The sequence below is a fragment of the Zonotrichia leucophrys genome, chromosome 2 (genome assembly GCF_028769735.1).
Source record: "Zonotrichia leucophrys gambelii isolate GWCS_2022_RI chromosome 2, RI_Zleu_2.0, whole genome shotgun sequence".
Lineage (NCBI taxonomy): Eukaryota > Metazoa > Chordata > Aves > Passeriformes > Passerellidae > Zonotrichia > Zonotrichia leucophrys.
The window spans coordinates 110586498-110607454 of NC_088171.1; the positions used below are offsets into that span (position 1 = coordinate 110586498).

The following is a 20957-nucleotide window of genomic DNA, read 5'->3' on the forward strand; positions in this document are numbered from 1 at the left end:
GTCCCATATCTGGGAGTGATTAAGGGCACAGTGGGCAACCTGGTCTAGTGGAATCCAGTTCTACAGTTCTATGATTCTAATTCTCAAAACAAGATCTACAGTGATTTTTTGACTTCAAGTTAATGTCTTATCACATTGCATTACAGCTTCCAGTTCCTCCTTCCAGATCCCACTGAGACCAGCAAGATACAAAGTGACACCAGATTTATTTTTGTAGACATGAGAATTCCAGATTCCTGCTGTGAACTTTCCAAGCTCATTGCAGTCATCACTATGTTGGCTTTTCTCTCTGCTTTTGAAGGAAATTTGGAAATGGGGGAAGAAAAGACAATGCCAAAGAAAGCCCAAGCAAACAGATGCTCTGAGTTTTGATGTTTGGAACTATTGCATCCTTCACTTCAATTCTCTGCCTCAGACATTCACATTATCATGGCCTAAATCTCCATCCCAACCCATTTCCCTGTACATCTTAGATTCTGCAAGGTGATATCAGTGGCAGCTGATATTTTAAGGACACACTCATTTAGAGCACGAAACTAGGTCTTAATTTATAGGAATGTTCTCCTACTTTCTCCTATGATGTCTAGATTTATGAATGGGCCAACAACATATACAGCTAGAATTAGAGATTCTTTGGTTACAAGTTAACATACAGTTGTTCTACCCCAAAAGAGCTGTCTTCACACCAGATATGTCAAATGCTCAACACTGTTCTCAGTAAGAGTTCTTTCTTGAGGAAAGGAAGTTGAAGTGTGCACCAAATCTTGCTGGAATAACAAGTTCATCAAACACTTGCTTTCTGAGAGCACATATTTAAGATCTGAATTCTGATATAAGTGTCTTTGAAGTACTGTGAATTGCTAACCAAGGTACAAATATATACTCTCACTTGTGTCCTTGAGAGAAAAATCTCCAGATGTTCTAAAGGAGCTCTTAGCTATCAGTTTCATGCTCTAAATCACTCAGAATTCTTCATATTCCTCATATTGCAGGTAAGACAGAATGAGTTAGCAAGCCATTCTACATTAAGACAAATCTCTGAATATATCCTGACCCTCTCTCATATTACCTCTCAGATGAGAAAGCAATTAAGATTTGGAACATGCTTTTACAGTTTATACAGCTGAGATTTCAGGTACCTGGAACATATTTTACTAGTTAGGGCTGGGCTTCAGCTCTAAGAGCAGTAGTGTGGCACAGTCCTGCAATCATACAGCCACATGGAATTTCAGCTCCACTTTAAGGGCAGATACCCTGCTTAGGAACCAGTCAAAACCAAGGGAAAGGCAATTAACCTTACAACACCTTTGGCCATTTTGAGACAGTCTGACTGCATGAGGGGACCCTACAAACCAAACCCACTCCTGATAATAATTACTCTGATTAATCACATAAAAGAACAAGGCACTTGTTGGGTTCATTCTCCTCTAAGGAACAGAGATGGGGGAGGGCCCTCATGCAGACAGACACTGATGCCTGCAAACTCTGAGGTAGCAGGCACTCAGGTTAAATGAACATTTTGAGTGGGCTGCTTGTCGACAGAGCATCTCTGAGAGCAGCGAGATGGGTAACTGTTCCTTCTAAAAGGAGGAGATTGGAAGTGAATGAGCTGAGTGGGATGAGTGAGACTGAAACTTCTTGCTGTGCAAATGCAGGCTGTCATAACACCCACTCTTAAAGATTGTCTACCAAAATCCTGGATGATGAAGGTTGCCTTAATCTTGTTGGGCTGGATACCACCAGCCCAGACCTTGAAAACACCACTTTACACCCTTAGCAATCCAATCCATTTGAACATGATCACATGCAAAGGCAGTACTGCAGGCCAGAGAGTGGCAGGTTCAAGACCAATTTTGAATTACCATGCTGTTCTCCTTAACCTTTTTGGCTTCAATAGTGCATGTGCTTTATTTTCCTATGTTAAAATACAACTTTAATGAAAATAATATGCTGCAGAAACAAACATTATAAACTAAGTTGAATTCCTTCCACAATTCCACAACACCAAGGCAACCTTCCTAATGGGGATTAATGAAAAAAACACTCTTTTGGTAGCAACAGACAGCAGGCAGTTTTGGAAGAGGAACACCATGAATCAGACAAAAGGTGGTGTACAGTGCTGACTCACAGAAACTTCTGTAGCATAAAATATTATAGGGACTTTTCTAAATTAACTGATAAAAAGGCAAGAACACATTTCACTCCCACCACTTTTCACAAGGATTGTTTAATACTAATTTGTCACAGTTATGTATTTGGTTATGTTTCATTTCCATCACAGGTCATGTTTGAAGCATTAGTTCAGAACATAACTTAAATCAACCCTATCTATTCATCATCTCCATTCCCTTTCACATTGTTATATAGAACAGGGGTTGAATTAATGGAGGTACAAAGGTGATCTCAGACCTTCCCATTTCATAAAGCATAAGAATGGCCATAGTTTGTGAGATAAAAAATCCATTTAGTCCAATATCCTATCTCCTAATCAGTGGTTATTAGGAGTGTTTAGAGAAAACCATATACAATTCTTCCTCCTGTGGATTCCTGAGCCCTTAATAATTTCAAATGCAATTTTCCTGAGCAGGATGTGGCTTCTAGTTATGTGCTGATGCTCAACATGTTTTTTCCTTCCAAGTAACCAGCCTTTCTTTGAACCTATATTAATCTCTCAAGCACCCTTCTCTGCTCCTCAAAATAAATTACCACCACTCTTTCTGTTTCCACTGTCCTGCATCAAGGAAACAAAGCAAAGGAATTAAGAGGTGGACAAGAGCCTTTCCAGAGGACAGAGCAGGGTGGTGTGCACAGAGCTCAGTCCTTTTATTCCCAGTCAGACTGTGTTTGGTCCATTACAAGAACATGTATTAATTATCCTCTTCAATTACCCTCAATAACAATAACAATTCTTTTTCTCCTTCTGACATATATGCTTTCCTGATGGTATTGCCTTCTGTGAATTCAGCTGTGGAACTCACTGCACTGAATTTAAATTTGAAATGTTCATCAGTTTCAGTGATGCTTATCAAAAAATTCCTTACTGTTATTTTCAGTGGTGGAGGAATAGGACAGTAGCTACTTCATACAATCACTCACTGCATGAGTTTATGAAAAGAAAAAGGAACAGAGAAAACTGATCCTTAGCCTTGTCAACAAGAGTACAGTAAATCTGATATACACATGCACATACATAGTGGAATCAGCATTAGCCAGGCTGCAAATCTCATTTCATTATTAAACAAACATTTCAGCAATTCACATTTTTCCATGGGTAAACATCTCTTCTTGTTGGAGGCACAAAATAGGAAGCTATTTTATTCAATTATAATGTTAAATAACAGAGCAATGAACAACTGCCACTCCATGACATCAACAACCATCAGAAAAATACTACTGCCCTGTCAGTCACTGCATCATAGAAGGGCTCTTTTATAAAGCTTCATGAGTGACTTGCACATTTACTTTTTTGCCTGCAGAGCGACTGTCCCTGCATATGCACAGCAAGGAGATGAAGGAGATGTCTATTAGGAGGGTACTGCACACATAAATAACCAATTTGAAAGCTCACTGGGTGCACAGTGCCCTTATTACCACTATGCATCTAGCTCTTCCTTGCTCTTTGGCACTTACACTTCAGAACACAGAGCCCTTACTGCCTCTGGAGAGAAAAATCCCTGGTTTTCCCCTTGCTCTGGAGAAACCTCCAGGGTGCTTTTTGTGGCAAAGACTCTATCAAGCAGTTCTCAAGGCAAAAAACTGCAATTCTTCTAAAAGTTTTTATGACTCATATAGGATCATATTTGACAGGCAAAAATGTCATCTGGCAGCAAGAACATGGCTTAGAGCTCCACTCCTGGGCAAGCAATGCAAGAACAAGCAGTTCCTTCTCAGGAAGGACAATTCTCAGCCTGACAACTCTGAGTGGTGCCAGAGGTATTGTCTTGTGCTCATCCCAAAGAGGACTCCAGACTGCAGAGCAGTTTATTGATAAGAATCTAGGAACTGTGGAAGCATGGGAGACAGGCAAGCAAATAGGGCTCAGGCAGGCAAATAGGACTCAGGTTTGAGGGTCACTAAAATTCCAACCCTGCACAGAACACATCAGCAACAAAGATGTTTGAGATTGCAATGTATTGTGAAAGGGAGAAATATGAAGCCTTTTCTATAAAAAAGAGGTAACCTAAGAGATCGTGCACTCTCCTCTTCCTTGTCCAGCAGGAAGAGGCTTATGCTTTAGCAAAAGCAGCAGCTGCCACTGTTCCTGGCAGCATGAAGAATCTGGTGCTGTGCCAGTAGCAGACAAAGAGTAACATGTAGGTGCACATTTGGTGCCAAAACTGCAACACAAATGGAGCTGAAAGGAATTATGTTAAATTTATCTACCATTTGGACCTAGTGTGGGTGTGTAGTGTAGAATTTTATTTCATCAGGATTTGCCAGAAGACAAAAGCAAAGAGGAGAAATCAAGTTGGAGTCAGTAGAAGACGTTCTGCACAGACTGGATGCCCCCAAATCTGGAATTTCTAATCAAGCCCTTTAAAATATATCCCACCAGGTTTAGTGTGTTGTGTGGGTTCAAACAACAGTGATGTCAGTCTGAATTTCTTTCTGGAAGGGTGAAGCCCTGAGCACAAGCAAAATAAGTAATTGTTTGACAGCTCTGCATCCCCTCAGCAAATTGCTGCCTACTCTTCCATAAGAGCAGAGGCTATGGAAAGGCTCATTATACCCCCTTCATCAGGAAAACTGGGAGAGAAAGGAGGGAGAAACCATAAGAGTAAACAGAAATGGCTGCTTTGAGCTTTATATGTCCTTAACAACATTTAACCCACATTCTGACCTGGGTCCCCAAAGTTTACAGAACAAATTGCTGGATTTGCCTGTTTGCTGAATTCCAGAGAGCTTAGTAGAAGCTTCCTCTTGAAATATGAAAAAGCATATGTCTGTTAATATTGTGCTTGTCACTAGATGACCATAACAGAGTAGAAATAAGGAAAAAAATATTACCTACAAAAAAACCCCAAAAAAACCCCAAAAAACAAAACCAAAATAAACCAAAATAAACCAAAATAAACCAAAATAAACCAAAATAAACCAAGAGAGAATTGGTAAAATATACTGATACATTCTCAGATGTACAAAAAGCAAGAGCTCTGCTGAAGTTCAATGGATTCTAGTATTGTATGTCAAGTTTTATTTCAGAATTATTTTGAAGAAGACTTGCAAGCATTTTTATTTTTTGTTTGTAATTTATACACATTGTCAGTAGTTGCCAATTGCTATTTAGGCACATAAAACAAAGAGCAACTGAAATCAAAGTGCCCTGTTGTCGGATCTCAAGATCTCAGTCCTGAGATGCTGAGCCTCCGAGACCCTTGGGGGTCTCGGGACTCCTGGAATGTTGCCAGAAGTGTCTAGTAGCTGGACTTTAGCCCTACACAGGAGACGACAAGGATGAGGGCTTCACCGGGTGAATGGTGAAGGGATTAGTTAATTAGAGGATGAGACACAAGGTTTAGGATTTATGTACAGGGGAGTTTAGAGGAGTAAGATGGAGGAATTGGGGCGTGTCCTGTCCTCCTCCTTCTTCCTCCTCTCCTCCATCTTCTTTGGCCACGGTGGCACCTTTCTATTGGTTATTACTAAGAGTACACCGAGCTATAAGAATAGATGGTATTGGGGAAAAATGATAAATATTGTATACGTAACAAGGGGTATAAAGATACGTGGCGGTCAGGGGGACGGCACAGTGTGCCCATGGCTGACTGCTGTGCGGATCTCTGGTGGCTGAAAGAACATCTTTTAGATAAACAATTAATAAACACAAAAACCAGAAAGAAGAACTGAAGCCTCTTCTCGTCCTTCAACACGCGGCTGCCTCCAGGCCACCTCGAGCCTTTTCAGGCCCCCCAAACAGCCGAGATAAACCAGACACTTGGCGTTCCCTGGCTGGGCTCAACCACCACAACCTTTCGGGGGGAGATAAACCGGACATTTGGCTTCCACTGGGTGAGCTCTGACCACCACAACCTTTCGGGGGGGGCACCACCACCACCTTCAAAACCATGAAGAAAAAGAGAGAGAAGAAGAAAAAAAAAAAGCAAACAGAGACTGCAAAAAAACAGCAGTCACTGAGAATTCCATCTCTCAGTTTCTGCCGAAGACAATCGTAGCAGAACAGCCCGGACTGGAACCAGAAGGCGCCCTGGAACCACTTCTCCTGATCTGCTGGACAGTGATCGAGACGTCCAGACTGCTCTGAACAACAGATTTGGTAAGAAAGCCTGAAAAATAAGAACATGGGGGCACACCTTCCCAGGAACAACGGGAAATTTTGTCCACCTTATAAGGTGTGACACAAACATACAAAAATTAATTAGCTCTGGCCTTAAAAGGCCAGGAAGGAAGACCCCCGAGACGCAGCAGACGTCCGGGGGGGGGCCTCAAAAGAGGGGGGAGCAAGACTCCGGAAAAAAAAATTAGCTCTGGCCTTAAAAGGCCAGGAAGGAAGACCCCGAGACGCAGCAGACGTCCGGGGGGGGGGACTCTCTGAAAGAGAGAGGGGAGCAAGGCTCCAGGAAAAAATTATTAGCTCTGGCCTTAAAAGGCCGAGAGGAAAATGCTCTTGGAGAAAAAAGAGCAAGAAATATTATTAAAACACCCGGTCCCAAAACCCAGAAACCCTGGGAAACTCCCAAAAAGCGTCCAGAAAGCCCAGAGAGCATGGAGGACTCAGGACCGAGGGGGGAGAGCAGGGGGGGAAGAAAAAGGGATCAGGGGAGGCGCTTTCTCGCGGCGGCGGAGCAGGCGGGGAGCGCGGCTGAAGAAAAAACAAAAGACGCGTGTTCAGATACGGCTTTGCTAAGCTCAGGGCCGGGGGGTGCAGCGGCCCCGGGGGCCGGCAAGGCAGCAGAAACGCGCACGGCGGCAAAACTCGCAAAAAACCCGGGGGGAGAAGCCACAAACCAAAGCCGGGGCGTCTGACCCATGCAGCGAAATTAGGGAAATTGCGCAATCTCAGAAAGGCTGCCGGGAGACGCAGGGGGCGCGCGGTTGTGACGCAAAAAACCCGGGACGCAGATCGGAGCGAGTCGCGGCGGGCGCGGGTGCCGGCGGGGGGGGCCGCACACACTGACGAAAGGCCACACACACACACAGCGTCGGAGGAGGCGGAGACAGAGTCGGGGCAGACCGAAGGGGGAAAATTCAGAGGCGGAAAAAAAAAAAAAAGGGAGAGGAAAAAATTACCTCGGGAGAGACAGAGGGCGGCTCGGAAAGCACGCATGCGCAGAGTAAAGAGCGCGGGCGGGGGCGGGCCAGACCCACGGTAACGTCTCGGGCGAGGAGGGGCCCTCTCCAGACTTGGTGCCTTTGGTAAAAACCCTCGGAGTCCTAAGCCTCTCCCCTCCCGGGGAGGCGTGTGTTCTAACCCTATTGTCAGTTGAATCAAAAACTAGGTAACCCCTGAGTGAGCTTGCAAACAGCAACAATCGCGGAACAAAGAGGCAGTTGTCAGCAGAGCTACAGCATCATTTCGTAACATGCCGGATGCAACTATGCAGCGATTTTCCTCAACAAGATATAAGAAGAAACGAATACTCAGACAAAAGTCGGGACTCAGACTGCAAAGGACAACTCAGAAGAGAAACAAGAGGAACGAAAGACTCTGGGGGGGTTTTTTCTCTTTGGGGTCTTGAATATTTCTGTATAAGAACGAAAGACTGGGAGGTTTTCTCTTTGGGGTCTTGAATTGCAATAGGCAATGGAGTAAATTTACCTATTACAGGGAAAACTGACAAAGGATTAGATTTTGAATTCACCTTGGAAGTTTAAATTTCTTTGACATTTCTCCCATTTGGAGAAGAATTTTAAGGGTAGATTTCTTTGACATTTCTCCCATTTGGAGAAGAATTTTAAGGGTAGGATTTTATGTTTTAATAGTTTAGGATTTTATATTGTAATAGCTTTCCTAGTCCTCATCCATGTCGTCCCAGATGCCATGAATCGGATTGTAAAAGAGGTTTTCTTGGGGCAAACAGAAGGGGGAGATGTCGGATCTCAAGATCTCAGTCCTGAGATGCTGAGCCTCCGAGACCCTTGGGGGTCTCGGGACTCCTGGAATGTTGCCAGAAGTGTCTAGTAGCTGGACTTTAACCCTACACAGGAGACGACAAGGATGAGGGCTTCACCGGGTGAATGGTGAAGGGATTAGTTAATTAGAGGGTGAGACACAAGGTTTAGGATTTATGTACAGGGGGGTTTAGAGGAGTAAGATGGAGGAATTGGGGCGTGTCCTGTCCTCCTCCTTCTTCCTCCTCTCCTCCATCTTCTTTGGCCACGGTGGCACCTTTCTATTGGTTATTACTAAGAGTACACCGAGTTATAAGAATAGATGGTATTGGGGAAAAATGATAAATATTGTATACGCAACAAGGGGTATAAAGATACGTGGTGGTCAGGGGGACGGCACAGTGTGCCCATGGCTGACTGCTGTGCAGATCTCTGGTGGCTGAAAGAACATCTTTTAGATAAGCAATTAATAAACATAAAACCAGAAAGAAGAACTGAAGCCTCTTCTCGTCCTTCAACACGCGGGCTGCCTCCAGGCCACCTCGGGCCTTTCCAGGCCCCTCAAACAGCCGAGATAAACCTGACACCCTGTCAGTCCAATATTTTGCATATCTCTATAATAATAAAAATAGTTCAATTGAGTTGATAGCATAACTCTCAGTAACAATATTTCTCTAATAGTTCAGACTCATTAGAGTCTTCATGATCATCATGTCACTGTATAGTTCAGAATTTCAAAATTACAACCTAATTTTCTTGTTTGGTTTGTTTTTTACACAGAAAAGTATCATCTAAAGACTTGTATTACTTAAATTAAAGCAATTTTATTGTTACTTACAACTGCATACTAAAATGTAGGACATGAAAACTCCTCAAAAGAAGGGAAAACATTTCCTATGATTTTCTTCTCTTTTTTAATCTAGTTTTCATTTTATAATGCTGGTGAAATGAAGCAGGTTTTTGCAAAATATTTGTTTTTCACTCTGGAACAATTCTGTCAGATCCTTTCCACTCAGCTGTCTCCACTCACATTAACAGAGGAAATTTTCAGGAAAATTCCCTACCTCAACAGAGAGTAAAATAAGTGCCTCTGATAGTCACATACAGAAATTCAGTTTAAAAATAGGTAGTAAACATACAATTGGGAAGAAGTAGAAGAAAACTATGTGGAATGGGAAGTAGGAACTTACAGCCTTTGTTCTTCTGTGCAGTGTCTAGTCTTAAAGGTGAATTAAAACTTCCTCAATAGATTAGGAAAGTGGATGTTAGCAAATCTGAGAAGCCAGAACAGTAAATATGCAAGTGTAGGACTCCACCAGGGTTGCTCTTTCCTTATTTAGTGGCAGTGATGCAATTAATGTTTTTGCTGAGACAGAGTCTCTGTGAGTCAAGTATACAACTCTATTACAGATAAACCATAAGTTCAGAAATTCAATGAATTCCAGAGCTTGGAAAGCTGCTATTACAAACTTCAGCAAATAAGCATCTGAGGGATATAAATTACATGTACCATTTCAATTCTGCTTGCTTTTGATTCTGCCACTTTAAAATGCTTATAAATGCCCATGACAGCATGTACATTACTATTTCCTGCTTTGAGTGTGCCATGGGTAACAACAGTAAGTGGTCTCCTCACTGATTAAATGAAAACACTATTCTGGTCACACAGGACAGCACTTGATAAAAACCTTGGTCTTTCTTCATCTGGCAAGCAATCATTTTTGAATGGTTATACCCATTATGCCTTTCCTATTGCATTTTTTACTGTATCAAGTGTAAGTTAAAAAAATTCAGCACCTCCAGTGCTTAAGTGCCAGCCCAAAAGAATGCAAAAAGTGGTGAGAGTCAGCAGTGCTAAAAAAGTCAGCAGTGCCCCCTGAACACAAAAATACTGCCACTGAGGTAAAGAACAGAGCCTATTTGGAGCCTCTCTAGCATGCTGACTACAATTATAAGGCAGAAAAATAAGCAGTGCTCCCTGTGATCTGAAAAATCTGTTTCAAGTAGTAAATGTCAAAACTGCAAGTGAGATGTATAGGCATTATCAAAATTAAGACATTAGAATCTGCTTGGAAGCTTACAACAGTTAATGTTTCTTCCTACTACAGTGTGGGATCTCAGGATCTGAATCCTGAGATGCCGAGCCACCGAGACCACCCTTGGGGGGCCCGGGAGTCCTGGAATGTTGCCAGAAGTGTCTGGTGGCAGGACTTTGACCCTACACGGGAGACGACACCTGTATGAAGATAAGAGGACTTCACCGGGGTGAATGGCGAAAAGATTAGTTAATTAGAGGGTGAGACACAGGGTTTAGGATTTATGTACAGGGGGGTTTAGAGAAGTAAGATGGAGGAATTGGGGTGTGTCCTGTTCTTCTTCTTCTTCTTCTTCTCCTCCATCTTCTTTGGTGATGGTGGCACTTTTGGATTGGTTATTACTGAAAGTGCACCGAGTAATAAGAATAAATGGTATTGGGGAAAAATGATAAATATTGTACACGTAACAATGGGTATAAAGATAGGTGGCTTTACGGAGAGCGGCACAGTGTGCTCATGGCTGACTGCTGAGCAGATCTCTGTCGGGCTGAAAGAACATCTTTTAGATAAACAATTAATAAACATAAAAACCGAAAGAAGAACTGAAGCCTCTTCTTGTCCTTCGATACGCGGGCAGTCCCAAGGCCACTCCGGGCCTTTCCAGGCCCTTCAAACAGCCGAAAACCCGACACTACAGAACTGTATGAACTTAGGAGAATCCTGAAATATGCAATATAACTTGGGTTGGAAAATGGCAGATTTGCAAACTCTATCCACAAATGTCTACAATGTGAGGAATTTGACACCAATTTGATGGTGTTACACAGAAGACAGCAGAGCTCCCATGAGGTATTAACACTACAGGAAGGTGTCTTCTACCTTCATGAAAGTCATCACTTTTAAATCTCAATTGCCTCATAATCCTACAGATGTTGATTTCCAATGTGAAAAAATTAAAACATGCTTTTCTGTTTGCAGAAACTATTTTGGGGGGGTGGGGGTGGAAAGAATCAGCCATATTTTTTTTTATCCAAGTCAGTAACTTTTTGCACAATTATCAAAATATAGATGAGAATTTGGTTGGCAAAAAAGGGACTAGAATAAGAGGTATATGAATACAAAAAAAGAAAAAAAAAAGAAAAAAAGGTTTTACTGGATGGTCAGTTGTCACAACACTCCTGTCAGGCCAAGGAACTATGATTCGGAGCTCAAAAACTTCACAAAGGATCTAACAGATAGCTCTGGCATATCTACTGCTAATCCTCACCAGAGCTGTGGACTTGAAATGTTCACTGCCAAGCCACCTGACTAAGCAATGCATCTCTTGTTTCAAACTTTCCCTCCCAGTGCTATGCACTGGACTCTGCTTGGGTGGGGAACAGAGCAAGTATGAGAGTGTGTAATGAGCAGCACTGGAAATGAAAGATTAAAAATTGAAAACTTTTGTATGAAGGCTGTCAATTTACACTTCCTTTCTGGGAAGCTAATGACAACAAAAATACTCCAGGTTCTTGAACTTAATACTATTTAGCAACTTTCAAAAATTTTGTTCTCATTAAAGGCAGCCAGTTTGCTCTTAATGAAACATCACTGAGAGCTAGACTCAAAACAAGATTACTCAAAAAGGCCAGAAAATAGGGCAAACAGAATTCCACCCTTCAGAGAGAAACCATGAGCTGTTTTGCTATTCTTTGAAGACTGGTGAGATTTCTTAGGAAGTAAAATAATTATTCCATTATTCCAATTCACTTAAGGGCTTCTGTTAGCCCAGGAAAATTCAGCAACAGCACAGTCCACACAGCATAATTGTTGCACGTGCTTTTCCTGTGCTTTACACTACTGATAAGGTACCACTGCCAATGGCATTTAAGAATGTTTTAATATCACCAAATCAGTCCTATTCTCACTCAAATTTCAACACTATTTATGTACAAATTTTTGTTAAATGTCAGAGCATTAAAAGGGAAAGAATAAAATCTTACCACAGAGTCCACCTGTAATACCTGCTTGACCCCCTAATGATATGGGACTGACTGAGAATAAAGGGCAGCATGGAATTGTGAAAAAGGCCCATTGAGCTGGCCTAACAGATCTGTGTGTGGAAACCAGCAGGCTGCTCCTGGTAAACCAAGAATTCTGTCCACAGATGATTTTCTCTGTGGCAAAGCTAGCTTGGAGAGGAAGGGGAAGCCTGGAGTAAGAGCACTCACAGATATCCTTGGTGTTATTTTAAATAGAGAAGTGAAGATGAAGATATTTCAAAATCTGATCTATAATATTTTTTCCCTTTACACTCTGTAAACAAGATTATTTGGCCCATGGAATACTGTATATTTTGAAAGGATCAGCATTGTATAGCTACTTTAATCTAATTGAAATGCACATTAGAAACAGAAACAGATGTATGACAAACAGCTGTATGGCAGACCTGTTCCCAAGCTTCCAGAAAACTTAGAAAATATAGTGTTTGTAAAAAACAATTATAAGAAAGAACAACACTTCTAGTAATCTTTTTTCTGTTTAGATAAATTGCAAATGTCCCTCAAGACAACAGAATCCTGACAAATGCTTTCAAATCCTAGATCATTACTTTGCAATTCCTAACATCCCCTTCATAAACTGCTTACCTTCCTTCCTAAATAATAATTACAAACCATTTCTGAGAGAACTGGGTTTTTTAAAAGCTAAGTTAAAAATATGTAGGAGCAAAACATGGATCTGAAGATGGATGTGAAAATAAATTAACCTTATTTCTTCTGGGTGGAAAGTTTTTACCACTGAATAGAGCAGAAAAGTTACTTATGCTGAAACACACGATTTCAACCCTGATCATGTTACTCCTTATAAGTATTACAGTCTTGGGAGGGGGGCTTTACCTTTTATATCCAATGTAAGAGCAAACATTAGGACCAACACTGAAAAGCGAGAAATGTGTTGTGTGTTCCCTTTCACAGAACACAAACAGGTTTTTCCTCTTCTGCAATTGCAAACAGAAGCCATCAGAAGAAATAATACAACCAATGCAATAAAAACAAAAAAGCCAACAACCAAAGGGAGAGCTGTGAATGGTAAACACCACAATCAAATCTATTAATTGCACTTCAAACACAAATTTGATTTGCTGCTGATGGCACCTGATGATCCAGGTAGGGCAGCTTTCTGAGACTGTTTCACATTCTGTATGTAGGAATCATCAGAAACTTCAGAGCTAGATATTTCCTTGGTCCCCAGATTACAAAACAATCTGGAGAAAGCATGACTTTACCACCCCTGATTAAGATAGTTTGATGGGCTCCAGCATACAGAAAACTATTAACACACATCAAAATCTATGCCAGTTCAGGTACTTAAATTACACCTGTCTGAGCAAAGAAACAGTTATCAACTTTGAGTCTGCAAAATGTGAATAAAAACATTTCAAAGGACTCAAAGCACAGCCTTTCTAAAAGACTGTCCCTCACTTAATTACCCCATGACAGATATAGTGGCTCCAGTACAGAAGCATTTAGTACAGTACCTGAGAGATATTCTTGGCACTCCTCCTTATGCAAACAGATAAATACAGATTTTCTAGTTCGTGATCCTGTCAGTCAATGTCACCCAAGGAAAACTGCTCTTGGAAGCTTTTGAAATATTGGTCCAAAGCCTTTTAGGCTCCCTCAAGAAGCCTTTGAAGATGAAAATTTTCTCAGAACTGCTTTAATTTCAACATTATCTTCCTTTGTTGAAGAATACCTGGGACAGCTCTGGTTTGAAATATTTTCCAAAAAATGCCAAAACCAGTTGAATAATCTGGAAATCACTGACACTAAGCCCCTTTTATGTAGATGTCATCTACCAATTCTCAATTGGCCTGTTTTCCCAAGAAATATTTATCCTTAACCTCAGCACTGCAATCTGCAATTTCTGGAGATTTCTACACCAGGAGTCCCTGCAAAACTCAACACCACAGCTGCTGATGCAGGAATTGAAGATAAAACACAGGGATTAGAGTCTGAGCTTTCGTGTCAGACATGAACATACACTGACAGCGCATTTGCAGACAGTAAAAAGGACTGAATCTGTTTGTGCATCAGGTGGTAACCACAATAGAAGCCATTAAAAACAATCTTCAGTAGTTTACATAGTAGTAAAGGGCAGAATGGAAGGACATTAGTGAATATCACAGCACTCTTGGTCTAGAACTTGAATATCCAAATGATAGTTTTGATCAGATCCCATTTAGTTCGCTGCTGACTGGAGGCTTTCACAAATCACAGGTGCAATCAGTGGTTGCCATCAACCCACACATTCAGCACTTGTCTTCTCCTCAGCGTGTTTCAGAAAACAATTTCAATCATAACAACAAGAGAAATGACAAATTCAACATTACCCATTATTCACCTACAGAGAGACCATTAAAGGGATCCAGATAATAATCTATTTTCAAGAATGATTTTGCAAAGATAAAATAAAATACACTACATGTGAAAAGATCAATCACTCATAACCTGTGCACACATTCATCCCCCCCATCCCCTGTAAAACTTCCAGTGGACTCTTCTGGCAACAGAACAACAGGAATACTGGATTCCTACTGTATATAACTTTCTACTGCAACTGACATTTTGGTATTATTAGTATTGATATTTTGATATTTGGAATCTAAAAAAACAAAAAAAAATGTAGCATTGCTGTTGAGGATGTATGTGTTTCTCTCATCTTCCTTATAGCCACCTGCTGTCATGACCTGATAAACAACCTCTGGAAAAGACAAAAATATTCAGATTACTATGGATGACAGCATAAAAAATTAGAATAATGGAGCTGCAACAAAAACAATCACACTCCTTTCAGTATCAGTGCTGTCAGATAGACTACATGTAGAAACTCAACTACTGATAGGAAAGAGAACTTGCCCAGGAATTCTTGGTTTCCCTCCCTTTGTGTTTGACCCTTTTAAAAATTAGCATCGCTGTTTTGCTTAGCTCTTCAGCTAATATAAAGGATCTACTCTGCAGTAAGCCACAGAGCCAGCAGCACAGCACTGAGAAAGCACTTTTTAATTTGCTGCTAGAAAGCTGGCCAGAAGACCATCACACACTGGGCTAAAATCTACCTTTGGATGCCTATGATCTTAATTTCACTAGAATCAACAGGACCCAGCAGGTGCAGCCTAAGAAATAATTTAGTCCATTAAATTCATGCAATTTACATACAATCAGTGCCTTCAGAGGCTTTCTTTTGAAGGGAAAAGGAAGACAAAGGAGGTTTAAAATAATCAAAATATTCCCATGTGGATGGCTATTACTGTTTCAAATTAGGACAAACTTTTACCTCAAAAGATATTTTAAAATATTTCAGATAATTTTAAATATAAAAATGATCAAAATATTTGAATTCATTTTAAAGACATAAAAAAACTCAATAGATTTAAAATAAGTGTTTTAAGTGAAGGTACACTTCTTTCATTGAGGTCTACTTCTGCTACCATCAAACTGACCATTTACATTGTCTTTGGAAACATTATTTATATATATATATATATATATATATATATGTACACATTTTAAAGAAAATAAGGATATAAAGAGGCAGAGATGCCTCAGGAAATAAGATGCCTTGCAAACAAGAAAAAATATGATCACTATTGCTGATTTCTTATTAAAATTTGTAAGATAAATCTCTGATATGTAGAGACACACAGACACTGCATATGAAGTCTATATATAGTATAGAAGTGTGATTTCTGCTATTGATTTAATGAGAATATCAGCAGCAAGAGTCCTTCTGGGACAGAATAAAGTTTGTGGCTTTATACTTGTGGATGCTAAAAGACAGGCAGGTTCTTCAAGGAGCTGTGTACCACCCAGTAAGTGCCGAACGTTTTATCTACTTTTCCCTGAATGAGAATTGCATTGAAAGACAAACAAATTCTTAGTCATTAATTCCAAATGGCGGCTGTAGGCAGATGCTGTGCTGTACAAGTTTTGGGGGCTACTTTTGCAATAGTGAGAAATGTTTCAAGGAAATAGAGTGACACGTTATTGACAATATTTTTCTGTTTGGTGCCATAACTCAAAACCTTGTTCTGATGAATCAGTATATACATTAAATCATCCTACTTACTTTTATGCATGGCAAAGACACATCAGAAAGCATTATGTTAGCCACTTAAACATCTGGCTAGCAGACAGCCTGAACACTAGGACACAGTGGAGCAGGGAGAAGACAGTTCAGGAAGATTGTAATACCTGTTGGGAGTGGGAATGATGGGCAGGAAAGGAATGAAGAGAAAAGCTTGGGCAGAGGACACTCACCCACTGCTGTAGGGAAGTCAGCAGCTCAGAATGAGAGAGTGCCAAAGAGAAGCCCTGAAAGAACGCACAAGTTCTGGTGTTTTTAAAAGTTTAGAAACTCTGGCATTTTTGCATACAGCAAATAGAGTCAACTTTGCTTTTTAGTTTCTGGTAACTCAAGGAATTTCAGTTTATTTAACTGATACAGAGTTTATATAGGAATTTCCTCAAGTTTGGTGGCCTGGACTCCTGAGTGTGAGCAGCCTCTACCAACTGTACCTGCCTGTGTGGAATACAATCCCACTGCTACAAGGACCATTCCAGCCCTTTTCCTGGAAGAGAATGGGAACACAGGCTATGGGTTTGGATGCATGCTTTGAAGCTCACTGTATTTCCTCACATGCAGGTAGTTCTGTTTACTCTTGTCTAGAAATGCAGATAAGAAATTCAAGTCCCTTTGTGAAAGCCCCTGGTAAAACTTGGACTAGATGCCTAAAATCACACACTTTGTAGAAAGCAGAATAAGATAATGTCTGACCAGCCAACGTTACTCCATTTAGTACAAGTTAAGTGCTGGAGAAAAAGAAAAGGAAACAAATCAACACCTTAAGACAAAAACAAAAAATAATCCAACTTTCCAGTTAATTAATTTAATAAAATTACACACAAGGTAGAAAAGCTGTGCATTTAACAATCTCAGTAATTTTAAAGGCTATAAACAGCCACAAAGACATTCTCACAGAGATGGGGGAAATATACTATGAAACCTCTGGGAAATCTTTCCCAGTGTGTTTTTTATCACAGAAGGGACTTTTTAATCACTGATTTAATTTGACACATATCAAGAAATAATTTCATTAAAAAAGCATTTATTTGATGAATTTGCTCTTACCCTGATCCCCACTTTGCTTGACATTTCTGTGGAATCCCTATCACCCATATGTCCACCACACATTCAAGGGTCAGCCTAAATCACAACTTAAAGCTTCCATACCCTTTTTGTTTATTTTGTAGTCTTCCATAATAGATGTACACTGGCTACTGAGGCTGTTAACTGCAAAGAAGACACAGTTTCTTTGATTATCAGTGTTCTCACTATTTGGTAGAAGAGCCCAAAGCATGAAGTTTGAAGAGAAGACTGTTCTTGTGCTAACCAATCTGCAGCTTACATGTGACTCTGTCTGAGCTGTCTTGGGAGGGAGGAGAAAAACAACCGCTGTCCTTAACTACCCATGCCATGGACCCAAAACTCTGGAAAGGTAACACAGTGCTCTTTTATCATATGAGCATGATGATTCTGCTTTTAGCTCTATAGACATACAGAGAAATAAAGCATGTGCTGTTTCTTTAAGCAGACTGAGAGTGTGTTTACTAGGATTTCTCAGCATTAAGCTTTTGAGATAGGAGGAAAATACCTATCTTGCAAGGTGAAAATAGGTCTTTAACTTCCTCAGTGTTATATTATCATTAATTACTCATGAGCCTCCTTAAAACAAGGACTTCACTTGTCTGCATATGTATATGCTTGTATGTATTGCAAAAACACACAAGCATGCATACATTTCATACATGTAAAACATATATGCATAATAGATATAAGTTAGAGGGTATAGCTATGTAGAAAATAAGCATTAAATAATTATACAGAGGCATTTTTGATTAAAATCAGAAAAGTTATGCATAATAAAAATGCAAGAATACATAGGTTGAATCTATAAACTGGTGGAAAAATTAGTCTAGGAAAAGCTGACAGTAATAAAAAGCAGACAGTTAAAATCTTACTGCAAACAGTCTGGTTTGAAACTGGGAATCCTGAGCATCTATTAAAGTGAAATGCAGGATCATATCAAAGAAAGGCAGAACATTAAAATAACCAGAAATGGAAAACCTAGAATATCCTCTGTTTAATTCTACCAACAAGAAAACAAACACAAATTTTACATGCTACATCACGTCACACAGCACCATAATTCAGCTACATTAAAATGAGTTTTCCTCAAAGAAAAGCTCCTATTTTGACTACACCTTTAAAAAGCTCAATGTTTGGGTTATTATATGAAGAAAAAACAAGCCTGCATCAGGAGTTGTAAATTTTTATGCTTAATTTGATAGTTCAGCACTTTTGCAGTTGAGTTTGCAGCACACACAGAGCAGTTTCTTCGCGCTTTCCCACTTATTTTTCAGCAGCCAGGAATTCCTAAGCACCCTGCACAGTGCACACACAATTTGTAAGGCACTCGCCTCATCACTTGTTCAGCTTTATGCACCAAATGAGACACGCTTCAGGTTTCTATGTGCGCGTCTCACAATGATGTTTTAAAATTTTATCACCTAGCTTCCAGGGAACTGAGGCTTTGCATCTATATTTGAAATACCACCTGAACGGGTGAAACATATTGGTATTCCACACACAGCCTCCTGCTGTCATTCCACTGCTGGCATGGGACAGTCTTCACCAAGACTTAGAAAACCTCATTCAATATTCCTCTCTGGAGGATCTGACACTTACTGTGAATTCTGCTCTTCAACTTAAATACCAGTGTCTGTGGCAGGCCAATTCTATCATTGCAGATACAGCATCCCTCAGGCGAGGTCCAACCTTTCTCTTGCAGTGCACCCAGGGATTAGCTTGACTTCCCCTAAATTCTCTCCAGTGCACAGTACAAGCTAATCTTTCCTGTAGGAAGCAGGAGATGGGGTTGCCATGACAACAGAGCACATTCTAGCAGTGGGACCACTGAGATGAGCTGAAAAGACGACAGTGAAACATGCACTCAGCCTTCCTCCGGGGCTACGGGCTCCTTCCTCCAGGATTTAATTCCCTTGCAAGTTTACTGACAAGCTAGGAGGTTGATTAGCTATGTATTTTGCTGTGGGGAGATTACTAGTTAAGAATATGGTTGAGAGATCATAGCATTATTTAATGAAACTGCCATTCCTCCTTACATTAAATTGCTGATTTAAGCGTGGCTGCTTTTAAACCGCCGCTCTTTCATACACGTTAGTCCTACTCTTGTTCAGACTAACATCTCACTGTAATACAGTCACACGCCCAGTCCTGTGCTTCAGCTTCAGTTTTCCAGCATATTAGGCACGTTTTGATGCTCACACACACACATGCTCATGCACACACATGCACACAAAGAGCACAGTGTAACATCTGTGTTTGGAGCTCAAAGGGTTCTGCTTGTGGGGGAGGGGGCACCGAGAAAAGCAAGGCACAGCAGCCACGTGTCTTATACAAACCACACAACAGCCACAATAAGCTTTGGGAGCCCTGTTCATCAGGCAAAAGAAAATTGAGTAATCTATACTGTAAATATCAGCTATTTTCAGCCCCAGAATAATGTCTAAATCCTACACTTTAAAGATTTTTTTTTCTCAATGAGAATAATGGAAAGCTTTTTAAGCTCCTGCATTTCAATTATTTACACATTTTTAATTGCTCAATCAAATTTTCATGCAGAGCGTTTTTCTTTGTGTTTTTATTTCTCTTGCAAAATCAGACAGCACATTATTGTGGTAAATTCCTGGGGGCTGGACCATGGCAGTGTCTTCTCCTGTTATTTCAGAAACAAGCATGTCTCAGTGAGCTTACACCTTAAAGCCACAGTAACCGAAAATTTTCATTTTCTGATCATGTTTGTAAGCCATTCATTTGCCCAGGATGGAATCCTGCCTCCTTTGTCCTTCCCTTTTGAGCATGTAACGTGTGGCCACACACTGAACACCCCATCATCAGGTAAAACACCAGTCCCCTCGGTACACGTAAAAGCTTAACCTATCCAAGTACAAAAGTTTTGGCTGTGGATGAGCCAAATCCACACCATTTCTCTCTCTGGAAATTTGAGAAGAAAAGAAAAGAACCTCCATAAACGTATCTGACACAAGAAAGAGAAGGAGCCCAGGGGTTGCATTTAGCCAGAATTCCTGTAGGCAGGGAAGGTGGGGGTGGATGAAACAATGGGAAGATGTGGAGCAGCTTTCCCTCAACAGCACATTATACAGGACAGTTGGCAGGTCAGTCACAACCAACTTCATCTTGGCAAAACACATAAGGCCAAGAATTTGGCTGGAGAAGGAAGGTTCTGTGTTGAGGAGGCACCTTGATGACTGGAATGTGTAAGGAAATTTTTGGGAGGTCTGGGAGGATGGGGGTATGTGGGAGCCTGGGTGAGGATCTCAATGATCATCAAATCACTGTTTTTATCCTGGTACTACACTGATTGCATTTACAATGAGAACTCCTCTGACAAAACCCATCCAAAAAACCACCATACAATTCCTTTTCCAAGGCTATGCAATATCACACCTCCATAACCTTGGAAAGTATCTCAGTGTTACACAACCCTTTAAAGTTTAACCTTAATTTGGATTTTACCATGTGTCAGGAATATATATACACACAACAGTATCCCTCAGAATCTGCTGGCTCTGACTCATCCCACAGCTTGCTATGAAGATGAATTACACCACACAGTATAGCACCTGTATTTATTATCATCTAATTAGTGTTAGGTTTTACTTTTTTTTCTACTTTTCCACTCAAGTTCTACCCAACTGGAGAAATGCC

General features: G+C 40.6%; 1 protein-coding gene across 3 annotated transcripts in view; it reads right to left on the reverse strand.

Moving 5' to 3' along the window:
• The window catches only part of NOL4 (nucleolar protein 4), a 190430-nt gene that overhangs the window by 83668 nt on the left and 85805 nt on the right, over positions 1–20957 (reverse strand). The window contains exon 1 of one of the 3 annotated variants that reach the window (XM_064706062.1): positions 18894–18988. The exons of the other annotated variants lie outside the window; for them this stretch is intronic. The gene's annotated coding sequence lies outside the window, so the exon portion shown is untranslated. Of the gene's footprint in view, positions 1–18893; positions 18989–20957 lie in introns of those variants that run through there. 3 annotated transcript variants of the gene reach the window in all.